Genomic DNA, 6,000 nt, shown 5'->3' on the forward strand with positions numbered 1-6,000 from the left:
CTGTGTACTGGGTGGTATCTTCTCCCTGATGATTGAGGGGTAATAACTGTTCCTGAACCTGGTGGTGTTGTGTCGGACCTGAGGCTCCTGTACCTCCTTTCTGATGGTTGAGGGGTAATAACTGTTCCTGAACCTGGTGGTGTGGGACCTGAGGCTCCTGTACCTCCTTCCTGATGGTTGTGGGATTAATAACTGTTCCTGAACCTGGTGGTGTGGGTCCTGAGGGTCCTGTACCTCCTTCCTGATGGCAGCAGTGAGAAAAGAGCGTGACCTGGTTGGTGAGGATCTCTGATGCTGGATGAAGTTTTTCTATGGCAACATTTCTCAGAAAAGATGTGCCCAGTGGTTCGGAGGGCATTACCTGTGATGGACTGGGCTGAGTCCATTACCTTTTGTAGGATTTTCTGCTCAAAGACATTGTTGTTCCCGCACCTTCCACCACACATCTGTCGAAGTTTGCCAAGGTTTTTGATGACATGTCGAACCTCCTGAGGAAGTGGAGGGATTGTCGTGCTTTCTTCTCAATTATATTCATATGATGGGTCCTGGGCAGGTCCTCTGAGATAGTGACGCACGCACAGGAATTTAAAGTTACTGGCCCTCTCCACCTCTGATCCTCCGCAGATTACTGGTCCGCGCACCCCTGGTTCCCTCTCCTGAAGTTTATAATCAGTTCCTCGGCCTTAATGACATTGAGTTATGACACCGCTCAGCCAAGTTCTCAATCTCCCCCTGTGATACGGCCCACAACCGTGGTGTTGTCGGCATACTTGTACATGGAGATGGATCTGTACACAGTCATAGTGTACAGCAGGTCGAGCGGGGGTCCAAGTACACATCCCTGTGGTGCTCCTGTGCTGATGGAGATCGTGGAGGAGATGTCTTTGCCAGTCCGGACTGACTGGGGTCTCCTAGAGAGGAAATCCAGGATCCAATGCAAATGGGGGTATTGAGGCCCAGGTCTTGGAGTTTACTGATTAGTTTAGAGGTGTTAAACGCTGAACTATAATCGATAAAGAACATCCTGATGTACGCATCTTTGCTGTAAACTATACATCATTTATGCATTTTATGACAATTCACACATTGTTAGGAGGCAGCAGATTCATGGGTTTTGTAAGGGAGACAGAAGGCGTTGGTTATGAATGAGCATATTAGCCTTTTATTTACAAACAGTAAAGACAGACAGATACTTCATTGATCCCAAAGGAAATTACAGTATCACAGTAGCATTACAGATATGCAATATATCAGAAGAGAAGTAAGAAAGAATAACACATAAGTTACCACGAGTACTCTGACAGGAGGGGGGGGGGGGCATCACTTCCCCGGCTACAGGTTGACTCATTATGGAGCCTAATGTCCGAGGGTAAGAGTGGCCTCATTTCGTGCTCTTTGGAGCAGCGCAGTTGTCTCAGTCTGTTACTGAAAGTGCTCCCCTGTTCGGCCAAGGTGACACGCAGAGGGTGAGAGACATTGTCCAGAATTGCCAGGGTTTTCCGGAGGGTCCTTTGTTCTACCACGGCCCCCAGTGTGTCCAGTTTGACTCCTGTAACAGAGCCGGCCTTTCTAATCAGTTTATCGAGCCTGTTGGCATCACCCACGTTGATGCCATTGCCCCAGCTCACTACCATTTGGGAGATTGTCCTGGAGACAACAGACCGGTAGAACGTGTGAAGGAGAGGCCTGCACCCTCCGAAGGACCTCAGTCTCCTCAGGGAGTAGAGGCGACTCTGGCCCTTCTTGTACACGGCCTCTGTGTTGGGGCTCCACTCGAGTCTGTAATCCAGGTGCCCCCCCCCCCCAGGTACCTGTAGGTCCTCACCACATCCACGTCCTCACCGTCGATAGTAACAGGGAGCAGTCTTCCTAAAGTCCATCACCGTCGCCTCTGTGTTGGGGCTCCACTCGAGTCTGTAATCCAGGTGCCCCCCCCCAGGTACCTGTAGGTCCTCACCACATCCACGTCCTCACCATCGATAGTAACAGGGAACAGTCTTCCTAAAGTCCATCACCATCTCCTCTGTGTTGGGGCTCCACTCGAGTCTGTAATTCAGGTGCCCCCCCCCCCCCCAGGTACCTGTAGGTCCTCACCACATCCACGTCCTCACCATCGATAGTAACAGGGAACAGTCTTCCTAAAGTCCATCACCGTCTCCTCTGTCTTACTGATGCTGAGCTGCAGATGATTCAGCTCACACCGTTTGACAAAGTCCTCCCCCAGGGCCCGGTATTCACCTCCCGTCACACACTCAGCTACTGTTGAGTCATCAGGGAATTTCTGCAGATGACATGACTCAGTGGTGTATCTAAAGTCTGAGGTATAGGGGGTGAACAGGAAGGGAGCCAATACAGTCCACTGTGGGGCCCCACTGCTGCTTATAGCCGTGTCTGACACACAGCTCTGAAGCTGCACAAACTGTGTTCGACCATTATCCATTATCCAGGATGCAATGGAAGTGCCAGTCTGCAGTGAATGGAACTTGCAGCCAGGCACCTAACCCAGTTACAGAAGCTACGACACTCAACATGCAGCAACACTTCAATCTCAGCAGGTTCAGAAGTCTGTTGAATATCGGAGAATGTACACAGCACACAGCCTGAAGTCCGTACTCTTCACAGACGTCCAGGAAACATGGAACCCCACAGAATGAATGATAGAAACACCGTAGCCCTGAAGCCCTCCCTCCCCCCACCCTTGCACGAACAGCAGTTAGAAGCACCATCCCACTCCTCAGTTGTGCCAGCAGAAACACTGTAACCTCACCCCCCCCCCCCGCGCCCATACCCCACCAGGCAAGCAGCAGCAAAAGCCCCCCCCTCCCCCCCCCCCCCGGGTCCATCAGAAATGACAGTCCACAACCCAGCGCCTTCGGTATCTCGGACGGGCTCCAAAGAATGTTGCTTCGTTCAGCTGTAAGAGTGAAAGAGGGGTCGCTCCCGCAACAGCGAGAGACGACTGTTCTGATGTTAACGACTTTCCGCGTCGCCTCTCCGAGGGCGTCCCTCACCCCACTCCATCCCCGTCTTGAAAACCGACAGGCTCTCACTCTCCGTCGAAATGAGAGAGAGAGAGAGAGATTGCTTAGGCACTGGCGCCTTCGTCCAAGGGCGGCCAGTGATTAGTGCCCGCCGTCTCAATCTCTCACAGTCACTCATGACGCTCCAGTTGGTGAAATCAGCGAGGAACCGGGTCGTGCGCAGGGGCCACTCCCCCCCCCCCCCCCCCGGTGTCCCCGCCCCGAGGGCGCACATTCCCGGAGAGAGCGAAGCGCTAGGCCGCAGAACCAGCCTGAGAACCCGCCGCCCGGGAAGAACTGTGGTTTGACCTGTGGATCACAGACTCTGACAGAACCCCAGCCACCTTTAAAAGGAGAGAAGGACGGAAGAAGAGAGGAGCCAGCAGTTTCATGGGCAAACTGGAAGAAGCCGCCTGGGTCTGCGAAAAACGTTGGCGCCATCTTTCCTTGCCCCTCCCGCCTTCCTCGCTCCTACTTCATTAAGTCTCCCCCCAGGTTACAAAACCCGGCTTTCAATCAACGGGTTCCTACCCAAGTGTGCACGTGGGCCCTCCAGTGCCTGCAGCTGGGTCTGGGTTCCCAAAGGTTCTGGGTCACGACCTCAGTGTGAGGTTGAGCCCCTGGAGGCAAAGGAAAGCACGCAAGTCTCTCGCACGTGGTGCTGCGACCTTCGAAAGGGCCAACCGCCAGCAGGCACGGCAGAAGCGGCCTTCGACCAACAAGCAAACTAACCTTTCGCACATTCTGCGGAATACTTTTCAAATGTTGAGTGAATAGTATTTTATGTGCTGTGCGTGATATACGCACTGCGTTTTGCACCCTGGTCCCTGAGGAACGTTGCTTCGTTTAGCAGTGTGATTGAATACCAATAGACCTGACCTTGGGCTTGAAGGAGCACTGGGGTGTCCCTGGATTAAGAAGACTTTTAAGGTCTACACAATCAGGAATTTGCTCAACACTGATGAGAACACAAGATCACAGATAAAAGTGCAGAGATGGAGAGGAGAGCGTTTATGGTACTGGAGATTTTGTAAAGTGAAGTGGAATCCTTTTCAGATACGCAGGTCACGGAGCACGGTGGGGCTGACGGTGACTTGCCAGTGGCGACGGGGGCTTGCACCTTGCTGGTTGCATCCACCATCTTGTCTCTGACCTCGCCCTACCGTGACGTCCTGACGTTCTGCTCTGCTGGCGTCAGGGTTGCAGGCAAGCACTTGCTGCTTCTCTGCTCCTCGAAAATCTTGGACGAGGGAGGGAGTTCTCCATGGATATCGCCTGTCTCTGAGCCAGAGCATCCTGGGACACATCAGGAGGCAGGTATTCAAGATGGTGGCGTTGCGTGCTGGACCATAGAGTTTGAGAGGTTGCAGGATGAGGTTTATATGTTTTCTTCGGGGACGCACCTGGCACCATCATCAAGCATTCTCTGTCTTGCCCAGTGCTGTGGCCTGAGAGCCAAGCAGTGGGGGGGGGGGGGGGGGAAGAAATACATGATTTAATGACATTTCCTGCATGCAAGTGTAAAGGAAAACAGTGTAATTGCTGCTCCAATTCTGATGCAGCACAAGAAAACACGCAACAAGATAAAGAGAACAATAATACTAATAAAACACCCAAAATAAATACAAATACATCGGATAGCTTATATACATAGATTGATTGTATGTCCATTAAGTGACGCTGGGCACAGGAGTGACTGTATGTAAAGGTGACTCTGACAGGAACTGATAAAGTAGTGGTGGTTGGGGGTGTGTGGATGGGTGGAGGTGTTGATCAGCCTCACTGCTTGGGGAAAGGTCGCTGTTTTTGAGTCTGGTGTTCCTGGTGTGGATGCTACAGTATGTGAAGTGCCAGGAAACAGTATTCACCCCCCCCCCCCCGGAAGCTTTCGTGTTTTATTGTTTTACAACATTGAATTATAGTAGATTTAATTTGGCTTATTTTTTGACACTGATCAACAGAAAAGATTTTTTCGTGTCAACGTAAAAACAAGTTTCTACAAATTGGGCTAAATTTATTACAATTATTAGACACGAAATAATTGATTCCATAATTACTCAGTCCCATCAAAGGTGCATCTATTTAGTAGATGCACCTTTGGTAGCAATTACAGCCTTGAGTCTGTGTGGATAGGTCTCTACCAGCTTTGCACATCTGTACCGTGCAATTTTTTACCCCCATTCTTTACAAAACTGCTCAAGCTCTGTCAGTTTGCATGGGGATCATGAGTGAACAGCCCTTTTCAAGTCCAGCCACAAATTTTCAATTGGATTGAGGTCTGGACTCTGACTTGGCCGCTCCAGGACATTAACTTTGTTGTCTTTAAGCCATTCCTGTGCAGCTTTGGCTTTATGCTTGGGGTCATTGTCTTGCTGGAAAACAGATCTTCTCCCAAGTCTCAGTTCTCGTGCAGACTGCATCAGGTTTTCCTCCAGGATTACCCTGTACTTTGTTGCATTCATTTTCCCCTCGACCTTCACAAGCCTTCCAGGGCCTGCTGCAGTGAAGCATCCCCACAGCGTGATGCAGCCACCACCGTGCTTCACGGTAGGGATGGTGTGTCTCTGATGATGTGCGGTGTTTGGCTTACACCAAACATAGTGTTTAGTCTGATGGCCAAAACAATCAAATTTTGTTTTCTTCAGACCATAGAACATTCTTCCAGCTGACTTCAGAGTCTCCCACGTGCCTTCTGGCAAACTCTAGCTGAGATTTCACGTGAGTATTTTTTCAACAGAGGCTTTCTCTTTGCCACTCTCCCATAAAGCTGTGACTGGTGAAACACCCAGACAACAGTTGTTGTATGCACAGTCTCTCCCATCTCAGCCACTGAAGCTTGTAACTCCTCCAGAGTTGTCACAGGTCTCATGGTGGCCTCCCTCACTCCTCCCCTTCTTGCATGGTCACTCCGTTTTTGAGGACAGCCTGCTCGAGGCAGATTTACAGCTGTGCCATATTGTTTCCATTTCTTGATGATTGA

The sequence above is a fragment of the Hypanus sabinus genome (genome assembly GCF_030144855.1).
Source record: "Hypanus sabinus isolate sHypSab1 chromosome X1 unlocalized genomic scaffold, sHypSab1.hap1 SUPER_X1_unloc_3, whole genome shotgun sequence".
In the NCBI taxonomy this organism is placed as follows: Eukaryota; Metazoa; Chordata; class Chondrichthyes; order Myliobatiformes; family Dasyatidae; genus Hypanus; species Hypanus sabinus.